Genomic DNA, 27,797 nt, shown 5'->3' on the forward strand with positions numbered 1-27,797 from the left:
CTATCCCTCCCTTCCTCCTCAGAGGAGCTGCCTCCAATGGAGATGTCAGAACCCATACACCCAGGCTAAATGGAGGACTCCGGAAAGCTGCAGGCCCGATAAAGATTCCTGTCTACAGACTGGTTGCAAAGTACAAAAAAGCTCTTGGAAATCGATTTGAACTGCTAACAATCACACAGGCAACTTTCAAACACTTTCTGCAATTAAAACTTCGTGGAAAACATGAACAACCCCTCTGAGTCCACATATCCCGCCAGTGCATGACTTTTATTAAAAAATCTCCTACCCACTGCCCATTGGGCCCGTGCGCTGACCCAAAGTTCGCACAGGCCCCTCAAAATCCTGGACAATTGGCAAGTTAAGGGCCTTAACGAGGCCTTTAATTAATGGCGGGCGAGTGTCCCGCTGCTGTGCGCGTCCGCTGACCGAAATATCGTGATGCCGCGCGCTGACATCGGGACGCTTGCGCGACATTTTAAGCGCTGACACGCGGGCTCCGCCACCCACACATCAGCCAGAAAATTCTGCCCAATGTGTTGGAGGTTACAGGGAAAACCTGGTGCAGTAGTTGGAACACAGAAAAGTTCTGGAAATCAGTGTGCTGTGGGTTCTGAGATCCAGGGGCAGGAAAAACTGGTGGTTTGTGTACAGGTGATGCAGGAAGAATCAGTGGTAGGTAATGTAGTGGAAATGTGTTCATAATTTATCCAAGGGAGTGCTGAAGGCAAGTTACAGAAGTGTTTACAGATTTTGTGTGTGAAGGGAAAGTTTTTCCATGTGTGCAGGGTGGAGGAGGCAAAGATGTTAAAATTTTAAGGAATACAGGGGCTAGTCAATCCTTAATGTCATGGGATAGTGATATTTGTTGTCCAGAGGGAATATTGCAGGAAAGAGTGGTAATAAGTGGAATTCATGGCGATGCTAAGCCTATTCCATTGTACAAGGTAAATTTAAAAAGTAAGCTGAAAACAGGTGAGGTGATGGTTTTAGTAAAGGAAAAATTGCCCATTGTAGGGGTTCAATTTTTCTTAGGTAATGATATAGCTAGGTCACAGGTGTTGGTGATGCCTACTGTAGTTCAGCAGCCTGTGGTGATGCATTCAACAGAGATGTTGCAGAAAGAACATCCTGGATTGTTTCCAGATTGAGTGGTAATGAGATCACAAGCTCACAGGTTGAAACAGGAGGAGGAGGAGTTTAAAAGGCAGGGGAAGGATGCTGGCATCCAGTTAGCTGGATCTGTTTTCGAAAAGATTGTGCAGGAAGAGAAGGTTGAAGAGTGAGGCTGAAGCGTTTAGCTGAGTGAAATTGGTAGAGTTATAGCAGAAGGATTCACAAATAAAGCAGTTATATCAGACAGCTTATTCGGAACCAGAGGCAAAATGTATTCCATGTTATTACCTTAAAGGTAATGTGTAATGAGGAAATGGAGACTGTCTCATATTCCAGCAGATGAGAAGTGGGTGGTAGTACATCAAATAATTCTACCATTTGGATACAGAAATGAAATATTTAGAGTAGGTCATGAAATTCCATTAGCTGGACATTTAGGAATTAGGAAAACTCAGGCGAAAATACAAAAACATTTCTATTGGTCTGGACCACATAAAAATGTAGTCAAATTCCGCAGATTATGTCACACATTTCAGGTGATGGAAAACTTCAAGCAGTGATTAACCCTGCACCTTTAATTCTGATTCAAGCATTTGAGGAACCTTTTACCAGAGTCCTGACTGAAGTTTTAAAAAAGTGAGGTGTCAGCTGTGGCTCTGTTCATAGCACCCTCGCCTTTGAATCAGAGGGTTGTGGGTTCATGTCCCACTCCCGGAAAAACCAAGAACTGTGATTGTACTCGAAAGAGTTGCAATCTGTGACTGTTGATAACTCGAAAGAGTTTGATTGTGTAGGGCCCCTCCCTAAGACCAAAGGTGGAAGTCAGCACTTACTGACAATCATGGTTGTGTCTACTAGATTTCCGGAAGTGATACCTTTACAAAATATTACAGCAAAGAGAATTGTAAAGAAGTTGACCAAATATTTTTTAACAAGATATGGGTTACCAGAAGAAATACAGTCAGATCAGGACTCGAATTTCATGTCACAGCTGTTTAAGGAAGTAATGAACAACCTGGGATAAAACAGTTTAAATCATCAGATTATCACCCTGAATCACAAGGTGCTTTAGACAGATGACATCAAAAAAAAAACTATGATGTGAGCTTATAGTTAAGTCTACCCACAGGACTGGGATCAGGGATTCCTTTCTTGTTAATTGCTATTAGGGATGCCCCTAATGAATTGACATGATTTAGTCCTTTTGAATTAGTCTATGGTCAGGAAGTAAGGGGGCCACTTAAGTTGATTCAGGAGAAACTAGTGGTCAGAATTCAGAAATGACTCTCCTGGATTATTTGACAAAATTCAGAGAAAGATTGAACAGAGCATGTGAGTTAGCTAAGGAACATTTAAATATATCACAGCATGTGAAGTCAACAAATGCAGATAAGAGGGTAAAAGCTTGTAGTTCTGTTGCTGGAAAAAAGGTATTAGTTTTGTTACCAGTGTCATGTGAGCCATTAAAGGCAAAGGTTTAGTAGGCCTTACAGGATTGAAATGAGACTGGGTGAAGTAAATTATTTAATAAATGCTCCAGATAGAAGAAAGAAGCAGAGGGTATGTCATATAAAAATGTTTAAAAAGTACTTTGACAAGGAAGGTAACCAAAAGGAGGTATTAGTAGTGGAGGTATTAGTAGTGGTAGATAAGGACAAAGGTAGAAGGGAAGGATCCTGAAATTGACTTTCCTCTAATCAAATTGGATAATGAGGGGGCACTTCAAAATTTAAATGTAATATGGAGTTACCTTCTAGGCAAGTGTCAAAGTGATTTGGAAAAGCTTTTGCAGTCACACAAAGCTACACATGATGCAGATGTGGGAGATTCCGTTTCAATAAAGCAACATCCTTATAGATTAAATCCAGTAAAATTAGCTCAAGTACAAAAAGAAATCGAATTCATGTTTCAGAATTACATTATAAAGTCTAGTAGCAGTAACTGGAGTTCACCTATTGTGATGGCACCGAAGCCGGATGGAATGAAAAGACTGTGTGTGGACTATCAAAAAGTAAATACAGTGACAAAAGTGGATTCATTTCTTATTCCACGGTTGGAAGACTGCACTGAGAAAGTGGGACAGAGTTTATCACAAAGATTGACTTGCTGCGAGGATATCGGCAAGCACCGTTAGCAGAAAGAGCGAAAGAGATATCGGCGTTTGTAACGCCAGATGGACTAAATCAGTTTAAAGTTATGCCATTTGGTATGAAGAATGCACCAGCAACATTTCAAAGACTGACGAACAAGTAATTGCAGGACTGGGCAATTATGCTGTTTATATTGATGTCTTGGTGGCTTTCAGTCAAATGTGGGAGGAGCATTTACAACATCTGAAAGAATTGTTTGATTGACTGCAAGAAGCTAATTTGGTGGTGAACTTGGCTACGAGTGAATTTGCAAAAGCTTAAGTTACATATTTAGGCCATACTGTTGGACATGGTCAGGTGGCCCCAAGAGATTGTAAAGTAAAAGCCATCATGAATTTCCCAGTGCCTACAACAAAAAGGGAAGTTTTGGGATTTCTGGGCATGAGTGGATTTTACCAGAAGTTTGTACCAAATTTTAGCAGTGTGGTTGCTCTATTGACTGAACTACTGAAAAGAAATTTCAATGGACACAGGAGTGTCAGAATGCATTTGACAGTTTAAAAATTGTGTGGACTACACCAGTTTTGGCAGTACCTAATTATGCCAAGCAGTTTAAGTTGGCAATTGATGCAACTGATTTGCATATTGGGCCTGTGTTGTTACAAGATGAAGAAACAGGAATTGAAAAGCCAGCAGGATATTTTTCATGGAAGCTGAATGTACATCAGAATAGATACTCAACCATTGAAAAAAGAGGCTCTAGGTCTGGTGTTAGCATTGCAGTATTTCAAGGTTTATGTTGCAAGCAATTCTTCAGAAACAATTGTTTATACAGACCACAATCCTTTGAATCTTCTGGACAAATTTTGAGACCGAAGTGTACGAATGTTCAGATGGAGTTTATTACTGCAACCATTTAACTTACAGATTATACACGTGGCTGGATGAGAAAATTTAATTGCGGATGCATTGTCAAGAGTTTACAGTTCAAAGGAAATTGGACATTTGAAACATGGACACTGGACTGAAATAACCTCTGTCGATACAAAGAATTTGTATTAGTTGTTATGCTAATGCATGTATCTGCTGGTGTAATAGTTCTGTGTATATAGATAAGCATAGTAAGCAATGAAAGATGGGTTGAGAAATTGAAACCGTCTTTTAAAATTATGACAGTTCATTTTTCCATAATGATGGAGGATAGGGACTATCATATTTTTCTTAATATTACTGTGGGATACTTTAAAGCAGGCTTATGTGTGTTTGTGTGTATGGTTCTATGTGTGTGGCTAATTTAGTTACACTAGAGATGATTAGACTCCAAGGTTTAAATTATCAAAGAAGTGAGGTGTAAAACAGACATTTAAAATGGAGATGATTAAAGGTCGGGTGAGGTCAGTAGATAAGGTGTGAATGCAATTTGCATTTTTAGGTAAGTGGAGAAGTGTTTGATTTTCAGAGACATGGAAAATGATTACAACTGGCAAGATAAATAAGGCAAAGTGATTATGTTGATTTTTCCCAAAAGTGCTGGCTATAATAAGATCATGAAAAATTTTTATATTCTGAGAAAAGTAACTTCTAGAGACAAGTGGAAACAATGGGATTTACAAACCAAAAGGGATAAAATATATTTAAAGAAGGATGGAAGGCTGTGAGAGGTGTGGCCGTGTGAGATCTTGAAAGGTGACTGTGTGAAACAGACTTGGGAAAAAGCCTCAAGCTATTCTGAAGAAGTGTGCTATTCTAGTAACCAAAGTTGTGTTAAAAGCCTCTGGAAGTCCATTGTCCAGTGGATGCTTGTGGTAATATTGCTGGATGATGTTATAAATTTGTATTAACGCGTATTGATCCTCAATATACCGTGAAATACACTGATGACCAATTTAAGATTGTCAGTTGGGTTCGCAGTGTGGTGCATTTGCGTGTACTGGAAACTACTTATATTAATATGCAAGGCCCTGTTCTTTGCAGACAGAAAGAGCATGTACACATATTGTGCCTGTTTTAGCCAAACAAAATAAGTGACAACCATTTGCTGTCTCATTCCTCAGGGCAATGCCTAGACCAATCAGGGTCAAGCTGCCTGGTTTAAATTTCAAACAACACTTGGCAGTTAACTTTCAGTCACCATCATTGGTGCATTCTTCATGGCAATGCCACTTGCCAACCAATCAGCACTCTCTTCACACACAGTATAAATTGTTGTTTTCCCCTTATATTGGTATTCTTGCGAAGTGTCCTGATGAGTACAAGATGAAAAGCTTCAACATGTCTCTTTTTTTCAGCAATACTCAAATTTGTTGTAGTTCTTTGAAGGTGTAATGAACAGGAAGGATAAAGGGCAACCAGTAAATGTAATGGATTTGGATTTCCAAAAGGTTTTCGATGAGATGCCACATAAAAGATTATCACATAACATAAGAGCTCATGGTGCAACGGACGGAGTAATATATTAGAATGGATAGAGGATTGGCTAACAAACATAAAGCAAAGTTGGCATAAATGCTGGAGCCTCAACTATTTACAATCTATATTAGTGACTTAGATGAAGGCACCAAGTGTATTGTAGCCAAATTTTACAATGATGCAAAGATAGGTGGAAAAGCAAGTTGTGAGGAGGATAAATAGTCTGCAAAAGGATATAGATAAGTTAACTGAATGGACAACAAGGTGGAAGAAGGTTCACTAGATTGATTCCTGGGATAAGGGAGTTGTCTTATGAGGAAAGGTTGAGCAAGTTGGGATATTCTCAATGGCGTTTAGAAGAATGAAAGATGACCTTATTGATGCTTATACGATTCTGAGGGGGTTTGGCAGGGTGGATATTAAGAAAATGTTTCCCCTTGTGGGGGAACGAGGGGCACAGTTTCAGAATAAGGGGTCATCCATTTAAGATTGAGATGAGGAGGAATCTGTTCTCTCATAGGGTAAAGAATCTTTGGAATTCTCTATCCCAGAGAGCAGTGGAAGCTGATTCATTGAATATATTAAAGGTGGAGTTAGAGAAATTTGTGAACTTTGGGGAGTCAAGGCTTATGGTAAAGAGGCAGGAAAGTGGAATTGAGGCCAAGAGCAGATCAGCCATTATCTTATTGAATGGTGGAGCAGGTGTGAGGGCCTATTACTACATCTATTTCTTGTGTTCTTATTTCTTGCATTCATATTTTCTTAACAGCAGGACTGTGGACCCTCGAACTTGGATATAATGCCACAAGAGGTTCAATGACATCGTGAGCACAGGAAAGGTGAGTGGCATCCCATTTTCAGGAGGTAACCCCAACACACTGACTTCCCCCTGCACAGCACTCCTTAGAATACACTGTGCAGCTCCATTCGTTCTTCTATTTCCAGGCACTTCCCGACATTCTCACCTGAACAGAAAATAGTGATACTCGTGTCCATCTTGCTGCCAACTCACATCCATTCCTCATAGTTACCCTCCACAAATGCTGTCATTTCACTTCTCACATTCAACTCTCTGCTTTCCTTATGGGGTTGGATCGCCAGTCATAACCACGCTGATTGCTGCTGCAGCGCAGGCCTTGGAGATCGACAGGATGGTCACAGTGCATGGCCATTGGTAATGGAAAGATCAGGGTCTTCCAGTTACCTGGTGACAGAGTGAGATATCATACTGTCACTTAGTACATATCAATCAATCATGTTGAATAGCTGTAAGCACTAACTGAAATGCAGACATCTGCACAATGATGATGCTTAACCCTTCCCCTATGTCAGTTCTAATTCAAGTCATTCATGTTAGTCCATCAGTTGTGACACAGTGCTATAGTGGGAGGAGGCCAAGGAGTGCTCAGAAGTGGAAGCACCATCATACAACCCATGTGCACTCTCCACAAGTTCAGATACGCACATCCTCCACCTTATGGGGAGACGTGGCGTAGTGGTAATGTAGCTGACTAGTAATCCAAAGGCCCAGGCCAATGCTCTGGGGCCAAATTCGATTCTCACCATGGCAGCTGGTGGAAGTCAATTCATAAAATCTGGAGTTAAAAGCTAATCTCAGTAATAGTCTTGTAAAAACCCATCTGGTTCACTAATGACCTTTAGGGAAGGAAATCTGCCATCCTTATCTGGTCTGGCCTACATATGACTCAAGAACCACAGCAACATGGCTGACTCTTAATTCCCCTCTGAAATGTCAAGCATGACACTCATTTCAAGTGGCAATTAGGGGTGGGTAACAAATGCTGGCCTTGCCAGTGACGCACATGTAAATAAAAGAAGAATAAAATAAATGAGACCAGCACAGAAATACACACCTTCCACCAGCTCAGATACACATACTCCCAAATTCCCCTTTGTCTTCTGCCTCAGCTGCTCACAGCTCTAGAGTAAATTCTCTTCTGCAAAAATCTAGGCAACCCATTTTTTTCTCAACGTGCTAAACCCATTTATTTTATATCCCATCCCACTCCCAGCTATGCCTTCAGTTGCTCCTTGCTCAAGAGCTGTTTAACCCAGTTATCCTCCTCTCCCCATAATTCCTTCCCAGTTCAACCTCAGGCATGCATCCACCTTCTCCTTCCTGGTTCTGCCTGTGGATAAAATATTTAATTAGTTCCTACCCAAAAATATTTCTCTGGCTTCTGTTGGCCTTGTTCCCAGCTGTGTTGCTATTTTTGTTTACTGTTCCAATTCAGTTTTCTCTGGTTTTAGCTTGGACGTGATTCCTCTTCCCATGCTGATTTCCGACCTAACAACAGGCCTCACATTTTTCTCCCTTGGTTACACCTGTGACTGAAAAAAATATTTCTCTGTTCCTGCTGGCCCCAAGAAACGATTCCTTAATCATTGCCACCCTATTCCCAGCTTTGTCTTTGGCTCATTCCTCCCCCCTCATTTCTGGTGCAAATAATATTTCCCTGACATTGACTAAAAAAATTGGGCATATTAGCATAAATAATCAATGATGGCAATGTAAAGAAATTGCAGCAAATCCTTATTTACATCCAATCTCTTTAGTGTTCCTACACTTGCAGTGCCGCAACCCTCAGGTCCAATGAGTCCATGTGATTTTCAAATATATACGCATATAGCTGTAATATGATTTTTTTAAAAATTACCGTCAGTAACTTTCTGATACTAAACATTCTGAATCAGAACCGTAAGAAGCATCTATTTGGTTTGTCTTTCAGTACAACATGCTGTAGGAGTTCAGAGGGACTCATGATGCGAAATGCTCTTGGAGCATTATTTCTCTTCACAACTCATTCCTCAATTAAGATACCTTGTATATTTCCCCACAGAAGAAAAATGATCTCCTAAGGTGAAACCCACTATGTGCTTGCTCAATTCCATATTGCCAATGATTATTCCTTTGAAGTACAAGTACAGTTTATAATCATGGATTCAGAGACATCTATGCAATACTTATTACTGGAATGATCTTCCGGGCTTCCTCTTGAATTCTATCCTTCATGCCCTTAGAACTCCTGAGTTGGTGTGAAGCCAGCTCAGGTCCCAGAAAATGTTCCAAAGTCCTCACTGCAAGTAAAATGATTATCTGCAATAAAGCACCCGACACCTGGTAGAGGAGCTGAGAATTGAAAAAGCACTTCGGTTCCATTGGGCACTTTGTGGACCTTCTGCCCATGGTCAGGACATTATGGTGTGTACTAACATTCTGGATCTTAGTTGGGACAGGCACTGCTGAAGCGCCTTTCCACAATTGGAAATAAGTAGTGTCTATAGCTGCAGGCAGCCGGGTGTTCCATTCCACTGCACTTCTGGAAGTGGAGCAGTGATACTTGGAAGTAGCTGCCAGAATAAGGGATCTGGATTTAGTAGCTGAAACACTGGAATTAAACCTACAGATACTGGTCTCTTGGAATTGTACTGAAACAAATGCTACTAACAGTTACAGATTTACCAAAATCAGAATCTGCTAGATTTAGGTCATCTTCAAAACCCCACAAATTACTGGCACAAAACTATTACCTTCACATGGAAATGTACTGCATCATTCTGGAGCCTGTATAATTATGATTGAAAGTAGCTTTGGGTCTTACTTCTTCTACTTCAGTACAGTGAGTTCACATTCTAATCATTGCTACTTAATGTTGCAAGTGCAAAGAATTCAGTCACAGAGCAGCAGAGTGCAACAGCAGCTCAAAAAACGTCCAGTGTGATGGAGCCACATAGCATCCCAGTGCCCTTGGCCAAAGTGTGATCCCATTTCTGCCAACACTGAAGGATGGCCACCCATTCTTCGAGGAATTACAGTCCTGCAAGTTAATGGAAAGCAGAATGCACTGAAAAACAATGCAACTTCCCTGGTCCAGCTAACTATGGCTGCTGAGCAGCAGTTGGTTTAAACAAGCCTGGAAAAGAAAGACCCAGTAGAGGATAGCATCAACAAATGTTGCTTAGTGAGGCACCCAAGATGATGGGCATGATCGTTGAGGTCTTCAAGTTACTAGATTTAGGCTGCTTGTTAAGGTGCTGGAATTCAGTGTGGTCACAATGGTGTACGAAGTAGGCAAAGGCGATACTCACCCGAGAAATAAATGGTCTATTGAGCTGCTGATAAAGCTGCTGGAATTGCACATTATGCATAGACAACTGACTCATTCAACTCAGGCTAAGCAAGTTTCAGGAAGTAGCACACATAATAACTTAAATGACTGTTACAACACACACTAAGTTTTCAACAAGAAAGGAAGTGAAATGGGTAATAAACCCTGGGCCAGACATGGGATGCTGTCAATGTTATCAGAATAGGTCAGTGTTGTGTCTCCAACTCTATCTGCTCAACATCTATGAATTTCAAACAGTGGATGAAATGCCCTAGAGGCATAGTTACCTGTTGAAGGCAGACTTGCATCACTGACTATGACAGAATCCACACTGTGGGACAACAGTAGATGGAAATCTTGGTATCAGTGTTGGCTCAGTGGAGGTATTCTCACCTCCGAGTCCGAAGGATGCAGGTTCAAGAGCCACTCCAGAAATCTTGATCACATATTCTAGGATGATGCACATGGGTTCTGCCAAGGCCACTCGGCTCCTGACCTCATTACAGCCTTGGTTCAAACATGGACAAAAGAGCTGAACTCCCAAGGTGAGGTGAGAGTGCCTGCCCTTGACATCAAGGCAGCATTTGACCGAGTGTGGCATCAAGGAGCAAAACCAGAGTCAATGGGAATCAGGGGGAAAGCTCTCTGCTGGTTGGAGTCATACCTAGCACAAAGGAAGATGGTTATGGTTGTTGGAGGTCAATCATCTCAGTTCCAGGACATCATTGCATGAGTTCCTCAGGATAGTGTCCTAGGCCCAGCCATCTTCAGGTGCTTCATCAATGTCTTTCCCTCCATTATAAGTTCAGAAGTGGGGATGTTCGTTGATGACTGCACAATGTTCATGCACGCCTCCCCAGATACTGATGCAATCCATGTCCAAATGCAACAAGACCTGGACAATATCCAAGCTTGGGCTGACAAGTGGCAAGTAACACACAAGTGCTAGGCAATGATCCTCTCCATCAAGACAGAATCTACCATCGCTCCATGACATTCAAAGGTATTACCATTGCTGAATCTCCCACTATCAACATCCTGGGGGTTACAACTGACCAGAAATGGAACTGGACTAGCCATATAAATACTGTGGCTACAAGAGCAGGTCAGAAGCTAGGAATCCTGCAGTGAGTAACTCAACTCCTGACTCCCCAAAGCCTGTCCACCATCTACAAGGCACAAATCAGGAGTGTGATGGAATACTCCCCACATGCCTGGTTGAGTACAGCTGCCACAACACTCAAGAAGCTTGACACCATCCAGGACAAAGCTGCCCACTTGATCGGCATCCCATCCACAAACCTTCCCTCCCTCCACCGCCAACGTACAGTGGCAGCAGTGTGTACCAGCTACAAGATGCACTGCAGGAACTCACCAAGCTCCTTAGACAGAACCTTCCAAACCCACGACCAGTATCATCTAAAAGCACAAGTGCAACAGGTCACATGGGAATACCACCACCTGGAAGTTCCCCTCCAAGCCGCTCACCACCCTGATTTGGAAATGTCGTTGGGTCAAAATCCTGGAACTCCCTCTGTAACAATACTGTGGGTGTATTCACACCACATGGACCACAGCGGTTCAAGAAGGCAGCTCACCACCACCTTCTGAAGGGCAATTAGGGATGGGCAATAAATGCTGGCCTAGCCAGCGATGCCCACACCCCATGAACAAATAAAAAAAAATACAGGATGGAGAGAGTAATGCACTGTTAGACGTCATGTCTTAAACTGAGGCCCTGGCTGTTTTCCCAGATGGTTGTAAAGGATCCCACTACACTAAATGCTGTACACTTAAGTCCTGGACAACATTTATTCCAAAATAGATTAATTGGTGATGCAACAGTGATTACAACAGTGACAATCTTTATTCATTCACAGGATATGAGTGTTGACCAGCATTTATTGCTCATCCCTAATTGCCCCTGAGAAGGTGATGGTGAGTTGCCTTTTTGAATATGACTGAATGCTTGCTGTACAATTTCAGAGGGCAGTTAAGAATCTGCCATGGGTCTGGAGTCGCATATAGGCCATCCTGGATAAAAATGGCAGATTTCCTTCTCTAAAGGACATGAGAGAAATAGATGGGTTTTGATGACAATACTGAAGTTACATGGGCACCTTTACTGATGCTAACTTTCTATTCCTGAACTGCATTTAAATTTCCCAGCTGCCTTGGAGGGATTTGAACTCATGTCTCCAGATCATGAGTTCAATAGTCCAATAACATGGGTCATGAGATCCTAGTCCAATAACATCACCACCATGCTAATCCACCCTTGAATATAGTTCAAAATCAAGTAATTGGCTATAAAATGCTTTAGAGCATCCTGAGGTCATGAAAGGCGCCACTTAAATGCAAGCTCTTTCTTACTTAATATTCAATCTTAGAGGATTATCTTTCAGAGGGGTCAGCTTAGCCAGTGGCACCTACTGAAACACTGGTCTATCCCAAGCAAGTTTCTGGTATTAAAAGAAGGATTGGCAGGCCAGGCAAAAGAAACTTGTAAAAGGATTTAACCACTGAACTGCATCTTGACCAACCCCAATGTAGGCATCTAAATTTTTAATACAATTAGGAAATAATTTAAGGCACTTCATTTACCCATCTGCTTTACTTGTACTTATAGCCCCACTGCCAGCACAGCAGAATTGGGAAGCTGCTTTAACATTAACCACCATATTTGATCCAGTAGATTTTCGAAAAGGATGGTGCACAATTTTATCAACTGTTTTATGAGTGAAAAAACTGAAGTTAATTGATTTTATTCATGCTTTGTAATGTGGAACTTAGCTTGAGTCTGAAAACAAGCCACCAATGGTTCAATTAGTGCTGCTCCTACAACATATTCTCTTAGCCTCAGAGAAAGACAGTTGTAAAGGGTAATGTGGCCAATGAAAGGTAGATACCTCTCATTTGCTACCCCCTGTAAACTTGAGGCCACCCAAAACTCTGCTGCCTGTGTTCTAAAGCGCACCAAGTCCCATTCACCCACTACCCCTGAACTTACTGACCTACATTGGCTCCTGGTTAAGCAATGCCTCTATTTGAAGTTTTCATCTTTGTTTCCAATCCTTGCTGCTTCTGATCTCTAATCTCCTCCAGTCCCCAAGCCTCAGACATCTACACTCCTCCAATTTTAGTCTCTTGGGCATCCCTGATTTTAATTGCTCTACCATTCGCAGCCATGTCTTTAGCTGCCAGCGCCCTAAGCTCTGGAATTCTCGCCATTAACTTGTCCAATGCTATTTCCTCCTTTAAGATGTTCCTTAAAACTTACCTCCTTGATCCTTCTGGTGACCTGACCTAATATCTCTTATGTGGCTTTGTGTTAGATCTTGCTTGGTATCACTTCTGTGAAGCACCTTGGAACATCCTACTTAATTAAGGACATTATATAAATACAAGTTGCAGTTGATGCAGGCAAAACTGTAACTGATGATAAGAAAATAGTAGACTTATGAAATGAATAATTTGTATCTGTCTTTGGTGCAAATAAAGGACAAAATAACAAGGGTACAAGGGAACTTAAAAGCAAAAAAAAAGATAATGGAGAAAATGAGGGAACTCATGCCAGTTGTAGCACTCTTGCCTCAAAGCCAGAAGATTGTGGGTTCCAGTCCCACACCAGAGATTTGAGCATATAGTATAGGCTGGCACTTCAGTGTAGTATTGAGGAAATTCTGCACTGTCGTCAGCGGTGCAATCTTTTGGAGCAGATGGTAAACTGAGGCCTCGTCTGGCTTCTTAGATGGATGTAGAAGTTCCGACTGGATTATTTCGAATACAGAAGTTTTCCTGCTGTCCTGGCTAACATTCATTCCTCAATCAACACTGAAAACAAACGATACAGTCATTTATTTCAGTGCTGTGTTTAGGAGCTTGCTTTACACAAACTGACTGCCAATGCAGCAATGACTATACTTCAGAAGTATTTCATTAGCTGCAAAGCACTTTGGCATATCACGTTGCAAAACTTGCTAGATAAATACAAGTCTTACTTCTTCCTATAAGATAGATCAAACTCCGGAGAGTGGAGGGATGGAGAAGCTAGGTAACTACTGACTTGTCAGTTTAACATTAATTTATGGGGAAGTTACTGTCAGAGACAGAGTAACTAAGCATTTAACCAAGTGTGAGCTGATCAAAGCTAGTCAGCAAGGATTTGTGAAGAGTCGTCATATCTGACTAATCTGGTTGAAGTTTTTGAGGAGGTCATTGGCATGGTAGATGGGTAGGTGTCCATGGATCTCATCTGTACAGACATTTAAAAATTATTTTCATAAGATGTGGGTGTCACTGGCAAGGCCACATTTATTGCCCATCCATAATTGCCCTCTAGAGGTGGTGGTGAACCACCTTCTTGAACCCCAGCAGTCCATCTGGTGAAGTTACACCCAGAGTGCTGTTGGGAAGGGATTCCAGGATTTTCACCCAGCAACAGTAAAGGAAAGGCAATATAGTACCACAGCAGCATTATGTATGGCTTGGAGGAGAATTTGCAGGTGGTGGTGTATAGTAGGGTCTGGCACATAAATGTAGGACTGAATACACACAGTGATATAAGAGAACGCATGACCCGCACCTAGGGTCAGAGCTGTGTGTAGAAGCAAGCTTAGAGGCAGTTCCTAGCTTGGACCTTTACTGTACCGATGTATATAGTTTTTAGTAGTTAATAAATATTTGCTGTTGAACTACCTAAGACTACGAATGCCTTAATAAGACCTACGCTCAACACTTCCATATGTCTACCTCCCTTGTCCTTCTGAGTGGTAGAGGTTGTGTGCTTGGAAGGCGCTGCCAAAGGAGGCTTGATGAGTTCAGAGGGCATTTGGAGATAAAGCGAATGTTTTCTGGTTGGCACTACATTACAACACCTGCTTTTCACCAGATATACATAAAAGAATTGGATATAAGAACAGGGATTTATACGTACAAGTTTGCAGGTGACCCTAAGATATTAGGCAAAATTATATAGAGTTCAATGTGAGGAAGTGTGAGGGACCGAGAAAGCGAAATGGGAATATTTTTCTAATGGCGAGACTGAGTTGTGGAGGAACAAAGGGGAATGTAGTCAAAATGTTAACTGAATATTGGTCATTATCTCAAGAAGGCTGGAATATAAGATTGAGGAAGTTACGCTTCAGTCGTACAGAGACTTGATCAGAGCCCAACCAAATGATTGGGTTCAGTCTTTCCTTGGAGGGGGTGCAGTACAGTTTAAGTGATTGGTTTATGGGGACAGGTTTCATAATCTTGAGTTTTATTCCCTTGATTTAAGAAGGCTGAGGGATGATCTAAGTGAGATGTTCAAAGTGATAAAGTGATGTTATAGGATAGACACAGACCAGTTATTTCCTCTGGTAGGGGATTGCCTCTCAAGGAGGCATAACCTTAAACTTACAAATAGGCAATTTAAGAAATTAGGAAACATTTTTCCCACAAAGGATAATAAGAATTTGGGAATGGTAACCCCATTTCCCTCCCCACCCCCACTTCCCACAAAAGGCTGTGAATGCTGGGTCAATAGAAATTTCAAGACCTAGACAGATTATTGTTAGGTAAAAGAATCAAGGGATACAGAGTATAAGCGCGTCAGTGGAGTTGGGTTATAGATGAGCCATGATCAGACAGGCTGGTGGGACAGAATGACCTACTCCTATTCCTATGACCAATGTGCAGGTGGGTCAGGATCACTTGTTTGGAAAATATAGAGTCCCAGGGAAGAACCCGTGGCCTTCCAAAGGCAGCAGTCACACAGGAAATTCACCAGTAAGCAATTAACATCCAGGATCTGTGCAGACCTCGAATTTATTTTAAAGAAACACCGAGCCTGTAAATATCATTGACTTTAAATGGGTTTCAATATGTGATCAAGCAGCAATCAAATCTTATACGTAAACTGAACAGTCTCTGGTTCTGCAATCTTAGAGATGGAAAAAAGACATTAAAACATTCTGATTATATAAAACATATGTTGTCAAGATTTCGTAATACAATCAGCAAGCATGTGACAGCTGATTAAAAGCCAAGGACCTACATTTAGAAAATTATTACAAGTCATTGGAAAAAGATGCCAGTAATGGCTTGAAATGCTGCTGATATCTATTTCTCATCAAATGAACTGATTCAGTCGGATTTTATTGCTCTCATTGCCAGAAACTGGCCCAATCTGATCTTGTCCATAATAATGCACTTTTCACACTCTGATTAACTAGTCAAGTGATCATCAAGGCTGTTAGTTTGGCTGTGGAGAGTAGGAAACTGAGCAGATCAGTAGATATTTGAGCAAGTTTTGTCGAAACAGCTCAGTGCATCTAGTTCCCGGCATTCAGTGGTTAAATGAGGAACAGCTGGTTATCATATCATCCTCGCTGCCATAGGCTGTATCCATTTCAGTTGCTGGTCTTTTTTTTTCAGCCCCACTAAAGCAGGGCCACAAAAATTAATTCAAACTCTGAGTGCTCCTCTTCACAGAAATCTTTAGTAAAAGGTGAAAGATTTATACAATCTGAAGAGAAACTGCCTCAATTTTCGTATCAGTTCAAAAAGGAATCGTTACATGATGCCCTTGTTAATCTAAGTACTTTGTTACATCTATTTACTTTCAATACTTGATAAATACATGTGACTATAACTAGAAGGAAATCAAAGTTGGGCATCAGGAAGGGGAGCTGCCATTTAAATACTGCAGTGAGGAGAGAAGAATGAATTCCTATCTGCCCTTCCAACACGGTGCTAATCTTATATAAGATGGATCAGTAAATAATTTTTAAAAAAGATTTAGGCCTTCATTTCAGCTAATACAGATGCCCCATGTCAATCATATTCATTAACCAATAATTTTTGATCAATTCCACTGGTGGCAGACTTAGAGGGTGATGGACTTACTGTATAACTCAATACCAGGACTAAACATTTACTTGACTAGCATGTCGTTCCCCAAGTCCCAAGACATTACATTTGCCTGTACCTCTGTCACTGATATGCATTTAACATAAATACCTTTAAAAAGCTGCAGGGAAAATATAATTCAAATCTGGGCTCACAAAACTTCATTGAAATTTATTATAAAATCACCCATACTCTTAACCATCATCCTGGTTTTATTGATAGCAAGGTATCTTTGAAATATGGTCAATGATTGATAAATGATAAATATCTCACACTGTAAATATATGCAACCTATACTCTTTTTGGACAGAATTTTGATTAGGTTTTGCTGTACAGCTTACATTACCTCACAAAAACAGAAATACCTGGAAAAACTCAGCAGGTCTGGCAGCATCTGCGGAGAGGAGCACAGTTAACGTTTCGAGTCCGAATGACCCTTCAACAGAACTAAGTAAAAATAGAAGAGAGGTGAAATATAAGCTGGTTTACCTCTCTTCTATTTTTACTTAGTCCTGTTGAAGGTTCATTAGGACTCGAAACGTTAACTGTGCTCCTCTCCGCAGATACTGCCAGACCTGCTGAGTTTTTCCAGGTATTTTTGTTTTTGTTTTGGATTTCCAGCATCCGCAGTTTTTTGCTTTTACATTACCTCACCACTTCTTTCACGCTCTGAAATAAATACAGTAGTAATTCAGAATTCTCTACCAAAAAAAATCCTATAAGAAAGCTGTTGTGGCGCATTAAACATTTATTGCACTGGATATGGAATAGGCAGCTGTCCTCAATGTTCATGTCTCTGCTCTAGTACAGTTTCTTAATCGTTTCTTTGTGTCAGTAGCATCTCCTTATTGACTTTATGAGTAGTTACAGCTGGCAAGCCTGTTGTCACACAAGGTGTCCACAAATAACTAATTGGGACAAATTTGTTCTCTTGTGTTGGAAGATACAGAGGGAAGAAATGATAAAATGTACTTAACTGTGTTCAGTGCACCAGATCTTAGGACAGCTAAATAAAATTTTAATACAGCTACCCAGAAATATGCAACCACATGCAAAGAGGCCTTAGAATTCCCTCATTCTGCTTCACAATATGGGAAATCTATCAAAAAATACTTGCAGATATTGCTATACTGCAAATTTACTGCACTATTCAAAGTAATTATTAGTATCCTAGCAACTGACAAAATAATCCTAGTCATTTAGAGTTCACCTTAAGGTTTGGACCTCTTATCATTTAGCATTTTTCCATAAACAACTAGTGCTGAGGCTATACTTCAGAATTTTTGATGTCATACAAATTAAATTAAAATATCAGATTCCAAAGAAGCTCTGTTCAGGGCTAGGGGAAAAAATACTTGATAGTGCTGCTTGTAGCAATGAAGTTTGACTGGATTTCAAAATGAAGCGCATTAAGTATGCAAAAGGATTTAGAACAACATTCTTTGTACTATAACGATTAAGTATTTAAGTTTTCTGTTGTTAATGTCCTCAATAATCTTCTCTAGTAAATCCAAGTGAACTATAGTCACTGTAGCGATTAAGCTTGAAACCTTTTAATGAGCATGGCAACACAAATGATTGAAGTTAAAAATAAAAAGAATGATTAAATATGACATTCCTAGTCAGTCAGTCAATAGGTGTCATAAAACATGTTTATCCCCATGATTAATCTGTCTAAATCTTACTGATTTACTAACTGCTTGATATGGATGGTATTTAAATTTTGTACTTAAAGTAGCTTTAATGATGAGGAGAGGAAATCAGCTTATCACTCATGTATTTTTAACATCTAATCAGAAGCTACTGTCCACTCTTTTCCTTTTGCTAATGTTTATGTCATATATGTGTGTTGAGAGAAATTCATTTTTCATCTCAGTAGGCTGTCATCAGACTGGATTCGCTATGGATTAGATTTTACCAAACACAATATCTGGCGAAGGTATGCTTTCTATGCAAAAGGTTGACTTAAAACAAAATTGAAGTAATTGTTTTGCCCCTTGAATACATCTGTTTCTTTTACCAATTAGCAATCAGTGCTTTGTGTGAAGTTTGATCAAAAGTTGAGCCAACTAAAAAAAATCATCAACCTGACAGCATATGCAATTAAATTAATTATGCATAAATTACACTAAAGCTTTTCAAACAAAAAATGAGCTGCTTAAATAATGCTGGAAGTGGAAATTCATTAACATCGAGTGGAACTGTTTCACTTGGAGCAGTGCCGTATTCATCTTCGTAGATGTTAAACACAGAAGCTGCTCCTTGTTTGATTCTTCCTGGACTTTCTCAATTTGTTAAAATGTTGCTCTAAGGCTATAATAAACTCCAGTGACAAAAGGTTGTGAAGTTGATAATGTATGTTAACATGGAAAGGAGGAATGGTTCCAGGCAGATCTGATTTTTTCCATTCAGTTGTTACTGACTTGATCTGCATCACAATTGTTAGGCAGAAGTGAAGGGAAGTTAGGTAATTCAACTTGGTTTGGGTGAAAAATTGTCTGGCATGGGAGGAGCAGAAAAATTGGGGGGACAAAATTGAGTAGTGGAATAAAAGACAGGGGGTGGAGGGAAGTGGCAGTGAGCAGGAGAAAGAAGTCATAGAATGTTCCCATATGCTCCTTGTAGCCATCTTAAGAGTGATACCTGCAGAAGTAGGTCACCTAAATGCTTATAGGACATGAAACAAATTATAAGGCAATTATTACAAACTCAGGTCTTTTTGGGATCAGTAGCATTGGTCTTTTCCATAAGTAATCTCACATTACCTTGCGTCTATTTTTATAAAATGTGCATCACAATTCCATCCTATTGTAACCGGAACTGGGTCCTTACTTCTTTCACAAGCGCATTTCCTTATTTGTTTTTGAAGACAGACTGAGCAAACGATGTGCTTAAATAACCCAACATTGAAAGCCACTACCCCATTTTCATCCCTATCCCCAACAACATCTATTGGATAAATGGCTAAAAAAAAAAACAATCCTGACAAGCGATCACAATCTATCCGAAACAAACATTTAGAAACATAGCAAACAATTATTATAGCTCAAAAGCAAAATATTTCAGATGCTAGAAATCTGAAATTAGAAACAGAAAATGCTGGAAATACTTACGTCAGGCAGCATCTGTGGAGAGAAACAGAGTTAACGGGTGAATTTTGAGGTGGCGAGTGGTTTCGGCAGCGCTCATCCCGCTGGCAGGAATGGCGGGAACTCGCGCGCAATTCTGCACTTGAAAGCTCATTACTTATGCACAGACAAGTATTGGGCCGAATCACCTAGTGGGATAGGAGCTGATTTGTCTGCCCGTCATCAGCTGGCAGGGTCGAAGGTCCAGGCGCCACATTAAAACACCAGTCCAACACATAATCTCACCCTCTCCAGCCCACCAGTCTTCAGGACATGTGCAGAGAAGTTTTCCAGCCACAAGAAGGCAGTCAAAAGTCTCAAGAAGGCAGTATCCTGCTTCACCCGCCAAGCCCTCCAGGCCTTGTTCAGAGGAGTGCGGGTGCACAGGCATGTCCTGTATCCTAGGGATAGCTCCAGGAAGCACAACAGCCTCACATCTCCGGCCTGGGAGGCCATCACAGAGCAGGTCAGCGCAGCTGGCAATTGCACCTGAAATGCCATCCGGTGCAGGAAGAGGATGAATGATCTCAACCGCTCTGCCAGGATAAGTCACCCTTCAACACCTTCCAATATCAAACTCTTACCATGGCATCATGTACTTAAACGGCTACTCTCTTGAGGGATCTCACACATCCATTAGCGGGGGATACATATCAACACTCATCCTCTCATGCAGACTTTCACATCACCACGAACCAATCTATCATGTTGCTCATGCTCCTTCTCTGGCCCCTCTGGGGAGGATTCGCTACACACATAAAGAGATATTAAAGACTATAAAGTTATTGGAAGTTATTTTTTAAAATAGAGTTCTAGTGGGGTCTGTGTCTACATTTTAATTGGATTAAAATCAGCTAGCTGATGTATAGTAGCTTTGATATGTTAATTAGGTAAACATAAGCAGGGTAGAAGATAAAGTGTAAATTTGCATTTGTTAAAAGAAACCATTCAAGACTACGGGTGAAATCTTACACCTAGCTAGAAGATGCCAAGCAATGTGTTTTTTTTTCAGCTTACTAATAAAATTGGAGGGATGAAAGGATGTTATTAAAAGAGGTAAAGATAAAAGCCTAGTGATACAATGAAAATTGACATTTAAAGAGAAATTATATTATATATACATATATATATATATGAAGAAAAAAGGAGATTGTGTGTAAGGGAGAAGCATTTTAAGATCCAAAAAGCGTGAGAAACCTCCAGCCCGTAAGCCTCAACTTGCTGTCTGCAAGGACACAGAGCTGAAAGAAACTAACTTTGAATGTGACTGTCCAGGGTGTGCTTTGCCAGTTGTCTCTTTAAATCTATGAAATTTAGTGGTGCCTTAATGAGGGTGCAACTGAAAATCAGATTAATTGGGGGATTTTTGTACTTATTATAGTAGTACTTTTGTAGACATATGTATGTGTTTACGGTCTTTGTATTAATAACTGTTTAATTTAGTTTTATTAAAAACCTCTTGAGACTTGGTGGTCTTATTACTACTGAATTCAAAGTCTGCATCTCGAAACATACAACGTGCAAAAATAGTTTACAGTTGTTTCAAGTTTCCGTCTGGGATTTAAACAACTCAGCCTTTACCATCGACTGTGTCATAATACATGCATCTTACCCAACCTCTGCTCCATCCCTTGTCATCACATGCCTTTCTTTCTTCTTCATACAGGCCAAGCTGGCGCACAACAGATGTGACAGAGCACAGACCGAGGGAGGGACGGCCGACATTATTGCCCTCAGTGAGTTTGAGGAGGCTGCAGCCGAGATGGAAGTGGGGGACAGGGATTGCTCCTGTGGGGAAGGGGAGATCGGCCTCTCCCAGAAACCTAGTATGGATCACAGCTCCATTACTTCATCAAATCCTGACAATCACAGTGACTCACATGTATTCTTATACATAGCTCATGCTCATTAACTGAAACTCTATTTTCTAGGCACAAGCAGATCAAGGCCCACAAGGCAGCCTAGCACCAGTCCAAGCCCCCAGACTACATCCGAAGAGGAAGCTCTGGAAGAACCGTCACTGCACTCATACGTGCCCTCCACCAGCTCAGGTACATACACGTCAGTGGAGCAAAGCAATAGATTAGGCTCGGGTTCACTTTCTGGAGAACACCTCACTGACACATCTCCACAGCAGTCAGAGGCAGGGACAGCCCAGGTCTCCAGCACTTGAAGGGCTGCTGGAGACCAACCACCCACTCAGTCTGAGTCAGGTGATAAGCCTCTGGAAGTGGCCGCCATCTCAATGCTGGAGATGAAAAAGGCAGCGGCGGAACATCAGGCAGAGATTCAATAGTCATTCATCAGACTAGAGTGAACGATGGAGGAGTCTGTCCACTTTATGTCTGATGTTGTGGCTCTGACACGCGAGCACCTTGAGGTCACGATGGGAAGGTTGGCGACTACCATGGAGACCCTGTTGCCAGATTTGCCACTCCATGGCCACACACCCTGGTAGGCACCATCAAGATGTAGGCAACACGGAGACAAGGCACCTTGACCTCCCTCCAGGCGCACCATCATCTACAGGAGTCAGGGCAGGGCCCTCGGGCACCCATAGGGAGGATAAGCATCAGCCAGACATCCCAGGGGCTTCCTTTCAGAACACTCCAAGGGTGTATAACTGCTCACAGTCTCCTCTGCCTGTGACCCCATCCACTTCAGCTGCTCAGGCTACCGAGGGTGTTTCTGCCCCTGAGCAGATAATCCTCATCAGGCTTGGGTCCTTCAAGCCTTGGGCCACCAGGGGACATCTGCCAAGGTCATCACAGACATCAGGACCTAGCAGTCAGCAGGCTGCCTCCACCTCTACTGTGGATGTTGGGGCTGCACCCAGGCATAGCAATAGGGTTAGGAAAGTTTAAAAAATTTTGATGTCATTTTTGGATCATGGGTGTGCTATACATTTAAAGAAATTACACTTTTGTGAATACATTTGATGGTTATGTGAATGTTCTTGGCAACTGAAGGCATTGTAAATTTGGACATTGGAATCCTCTTATGTCGAGGTTTAGCCTTCCTCCCACTCAGTGATAGTGTCCCATGTGAGATTCACATTCCTGTGACGTCAACCTCAGTTGTACTAGTCTCTGCACCCTTGTGTCTAATGTGTCTAAATCTTTATTTTAAGTGTGTGATGTAAGCGTTTCTAACTCTTCTTCCTCAAGGAACATCATTGAGTGAGGGTAGCTCATCAGCACTGATATTCTAGCGGCATGTGGTAGAGGCAGAAGACAAAACATGCACGGAAGGAGGAGATCCCCAGGCATGTCTACATCTCAGTCGCAGCAGTGTTTGTATCATTATATGGTGGCAAAGGCTTCAAGTCTTCTCTCACATCGCTCTTGTTCCTAAGTGGGTTCTCAGTTCTCAGAGTGAGCTCACTCACAGGGCCCCATGGACCAAAGCAAAGATCATGGTCTGACGGTTCATGAGGCCAGGACATGCAAGTGTGAATCCAGGACTCGTTCTCGCTGCAAGTGGTTGGACATCCTCTGAGACGAAAGGGAATGCCATTGAGGGCTAGAGAGATGTGGCCATATGCCCTCACTTAACTTTACTCTTCCTGGAACCTGTCAGCAATTGAAGTATCACAGGCATGTCTCTTACATGTTCCTTCTTCCATGGCGTGATCGCACTCATACTGACTCTCAGCAGCCTCTGGAGGTTCCTGGGCCTCTGGATCTTCATCCTCCGATGAGCTCTCATCCTCCTCCAGTTCATCCTCTGGCAGGGGGCCACCTCTTTGCATTGCCAGATTGTGAAGGGCACAACTGTCATGAAACTAATAATGTATCTAATATTTTGGAAAATATTTTTCTTTTAAAATAGAGGTCTGGGGAGTCACCTCCATTCTCTTGGTCTCTCCTCCTGACCCTCCTGTTCATGCTCTAGCTCCGCTTGACCATGTTCCTCAGGTGTGGTCTCCTGCTGGAGCTGCGTGCAGTGTTCCTTTTCCCTTCTTTGCCTCCTCCATTGCATTAGGGCCCTGACAAAGGCAGCATTGAGCCCTGGATCCATATGTGCTTTTGCCTTCTCTCTGAAAGGAAACATTGAAGATTCAAGGGGCAAGAAAGTGAAGCTCAGAAGATGAAACGTATGGATACTATGAGGGTCCATAGTTTTTCCTGCCCTACTTGCATGGTGGCTGATGCTGCCTTGCCCCTGAGACACTAGCACACACATCGTGGTGACCAAGATGGCATCGCAGATATGTAACATCTTGAGCCCTGCATGGGATGCTAAGGTTTAATTGAGATGAGTGATTCAGCCTAGCTCTGTGCTCCAATCTCTGATGCGGCATATTAATGACCAATCAGTTGCTTATGGTCAATGAGCAGATGCCCTTTGGCCCATTAGGAATGTCAAATCTGGTGAATGCATGACAGACCTTTATTGATGGAATGCCATATATGATACAGCTGTGCCTCCTTCACTATTGCCTGCATTCCCAAATTTTAATTTCCTATGTGTTACTCTTGTGTTACTCCTGTGATGCAGTGACTGTGATGTGAAGTCACTGAGTTCTGAGTAGCCCCAACAGTGCTAAAGAAACCATTGGCTTTAAGTGGCTTTCATCGCAAGGAGGTCTTGCTCCTTTCTTTCTAAGCAGATTCCTTTTCACGCTTGCTGCAACAAGAGGTTAGAGGGCGACCCCAGAAAGGCCCACTTGTGTTCACCCTTCCTCCTCACTGCCATTCCACAGCCTTCCTTCCCCATTGCCCCCATTGGGCTCGCCCTTCCCCCTCATAGACTTTGTAAATGTAGATATGTAAAAACCTGACAGCTACACTGTACAATCATATGGCAGTACACACACTACAAAATAGCAGCTATTGTATGTCAGACGGCGGGACACCTTTAACACTAGAAAGGCCTAACTCAGTGTCACGTATACAAATTCAAATGGAATTTCGAACTGATGTCACTTTCACTCATCAATTCTAACAAACGTCTTTACAACAACACTGATTTCTAATTTTACTGTAGAATAGACTTCAATGATAAATTATACCATTTTACAATAGAAAAGTGCTGTATTGGCATTAATTCCTAAATATTATTTATGACCAACTGTAAGATTTCTTTACCAATCTAACATTGGAACAATCTAATTTAAAGTGATGTCTTGCATAGGTTTCAACTGAAAAGAAGCAGTGGGGCCAGTTCACTGCCTAATATTCAGGGTGAAATGTTTCCTCAATTAGAAAGGACATCCTTCGCCTTGTTATGGAAATGCATCTGCGTTTATCTCCACAGATGCTGCCTGACCCTGCTGAGTATTTCTAGCATTTTATGTTTTTATTATGGAAAAGCTTGTTGATCAGCATGTGGGTGGTGAAGGTTTAGGCCTGAAGTTAAACGATAAATTACAACAAGGGAGAGGGATAAACACGGAAACTGCAGACCAATGAGCTGAACTCGGTGGAGAAATTTTGAGACACACCAATGCAGGAGAAAATTAATTGGCATTTTGAGAAGTATGGGCTAATAAATGAAAATCAGCATGGATTTGTTAAAGGCAAATCATTTTGACTAACTTGATCAAACTATCTGATGAAGTAACTGAGTGGGTTGATAAGGGTAGTGATTGATGTTATGTATATGGACCAAGGTTCAAATTAAAATGTGTGAGTTGAGAGTGATGAGAAGAGTGACTTATCCTGGTGGAACGGAGATCATCATTCATCTTCTCGAGGCACTGGGTGGCTGTCCTCTTTTGCAGGGCGTTGAAACTGACTACCGCTGGGGTGGTGGGTGGATTTATCCTCAAAACCTCACAAATAGCCTGCAAAGAAATCAAAGACTGGAGGCGGAATCACCCCAGATTTGCACCAAGTGCGGTAGTGGGCGGGAAAAAGGGTGCTTTACCTGCTGGCCACAGTGGCGACTTTTCACGCCGTATCATCCCAAACCCGCCTTATTAATCACACATTCCTGGGAAACATGCCATTTCGAAGGCAGGCAGGCTCCAATTTACCCACCACACAGTCACCTTGCTGCTTCCTCATGCTGGATGCCATACTTAAAGTGCAGCTGCATTCACACCCCTCAGTGCTTACAGCCCAGGACTGCTGCACAGAAGACTTGGCCCCAAAAGGTAAACAAATTGCAGCCCCCTGGTTTAGAGATGCTTCCCCCAAGTGCCTTTTGGATGCCGTAGAGGCCCACAGTGATGTCCTCTAAGCCCGGCTCTGGGTGCAGGAGGGGCAGCAACATAACCAATCCGACTAGGGAGGTGGTGGCAGTGGTGGTCAGAACCAATGCCCTGCAAAATAGGACAGCCACCCAGTGCTGCAAAAGGATGAATGATCTCCTGCATTCCACTAGGGTAAGTCACTCTTCTCATCACTCTCAACTCACACACTCTCAAATTCATAAACCCATCACACCTCCACAGGGCCCTCACTCACTGCCAGTTCGAGGGACATCGCCATTCACTCTCTCATCCACACCTTAATTGTCCTCGTCCCATCCATGGGACCGTTCACCTCTTGTGAGCACATGCCAGGCATACTTATCATCTGGCCTGGCAGGCATCCTGCTTACACTCTCTCCAACTGTATTTATGCAGGACAAGCTGGCACACAACAAGAGGGAGAGGTTGCAGACTGGTGGAGGAATGCCTGGAATCAAAGCCCTCATACAGCTGACCGGCGAAGATCTGGACTGGTCCTGTGTTGATGGTGAGGTTGGCAGTGCTCTACCAAGGGAGGATCCAGCAGTGCGACATCCATACTGTGAGTGAGTTCCCTTGTGCCGCAGTCCTCCACCATGCATTAATTGTCTCCCCTTGCTTTCGCAGGCACATCTGGGAAACTGCTGATGGAGTCCACGACCCAGGGCCTCCAATCAAGCCCCGAAGAAACCTCTGAAGAGGAATCTCAAGGCACCTTCATTGAAGACCTGTCACAGCGCACACCCACATCCTCCACCCACACAGAGACACACATCTCAGTGGGACCTAGCTTTAGAGTAGCCTCAGGATCACAATCTGGTGAGCAGATCACACTGTCTGATCCATAGGCAGGCGGCAGCAGGGACTTCCCAGGTATCCAGCAGTTGGAGGACTGCTGGAGGCCAGAAATCTGCTGAGTCCGAGTCAGAGGATGAGATTTTGGACTTCGTCATACTTCAGTTGTTTAAGCTGCAAAGGCAAGCTTGGGAACATTAGGAAGTGATGTCTGCTGCTCTCCTCAGATTGCAAGGCACGATGGAGGAGTCGGTCCACCTTCAGCCTGAGGTGATAGTGATGGCATGCCAATGCACCAAGGTCAACACTGGTAGGATGGCAGCTGCCATGGTGACCCAGGTCCAGGACACTGGTCCTGCACTGCTGTGCGGGCTGACACCATAGTTGGCTTCCAACAGTCTGTACGCAAGAGGGGTGCAGGGCAGCTCGATCTCACTGCAGCTTCCCTTTCGCCTCAAGAAATCAGCCAGGGGCCATCAGGCACCCATAGGGTGGACCACCAGCAACTCAACACCCCAGGGCCATCCACCCAGGTGACTCCGGGAGTGCCCACCCCATTCAAATCCCCTCTTCTTGTGTCTCGAGCAGCTCCAGCTTCACAGGCCAAGGGAGGTGACACTGCCACACAGCAGAACCCTGAAAGCAGACCAGGGCCCTCCTGTATGCAGGTAGCCTCCTTTCAATAGTTTGAATGTTTTGACCCTTATGATGTGATATATTTGCATAGTAGTTTGCACAGTGGGAAAGGTACTGTACAGCAAATTTATTCCAGTTGTGACTGACTTCATTCATACCAGCTGAGCTTATTATTTTTCTGATTGTATATTCCAATTCCCAAATTCCATATTCTGCAGCTTCCTATCCGAATGTTTGATTCAATTATTCATGAGTGATATAAAGCTGCATAAGCCACACTAAGGTCTCCAGAGATATGGTGTATGTTACCATGATGAACCATGCAGAAATTCATTTGATCCGTTACTAACTTACATAAACTGTTTCTTATGCCTGTCTAACTTCTGTTTCATTGTGTCAAATAGTTAAATTTAAGCTGAACCTG

At 42.3% G+C, this 27,797-nt stretch overlaps 1 protein-coding gene and 1 non-coding gene across 9 annotated transcripts in view; both read right to left on the minus strand.

Annotated features, from left to right (window-relative positions):
* LOC144678904 (thyroid hormone receptor beta) overlaps positions 1-27,797 on the minus strand; it is a 252,321-nt gene that overhangs the window by 73,613 nt on the left and 150,911 nt on the right. The gene's annotated exons all lie outside the window — the stretch shown is intronic.
* LOC144679249 (U5 spliceosomal RNA) lies at positions 16,162-16,272 on the minus strand. The gene has a single exon (XR_013576281.1). It is a non-coding gene; the product is annotated as a U5 spliceosomal RNA (small nuclear RNA).

This window comes from Cetorhinus maximus, chromosome 3 (genome assembly GCF_964194155.1).
Source record: "Cetorhinus maximus chromosome 3, sCetMax3.hap1.1, whole genome shotgun sequence".
In the NCBI taxonomy this organism is placed as follows: Eukaryota; Metazoa; Chordata; class Chondrichthyes; order Lamniformes; family Cetorhinidae; genus Cetorhinus; species Cetorhinus maximus.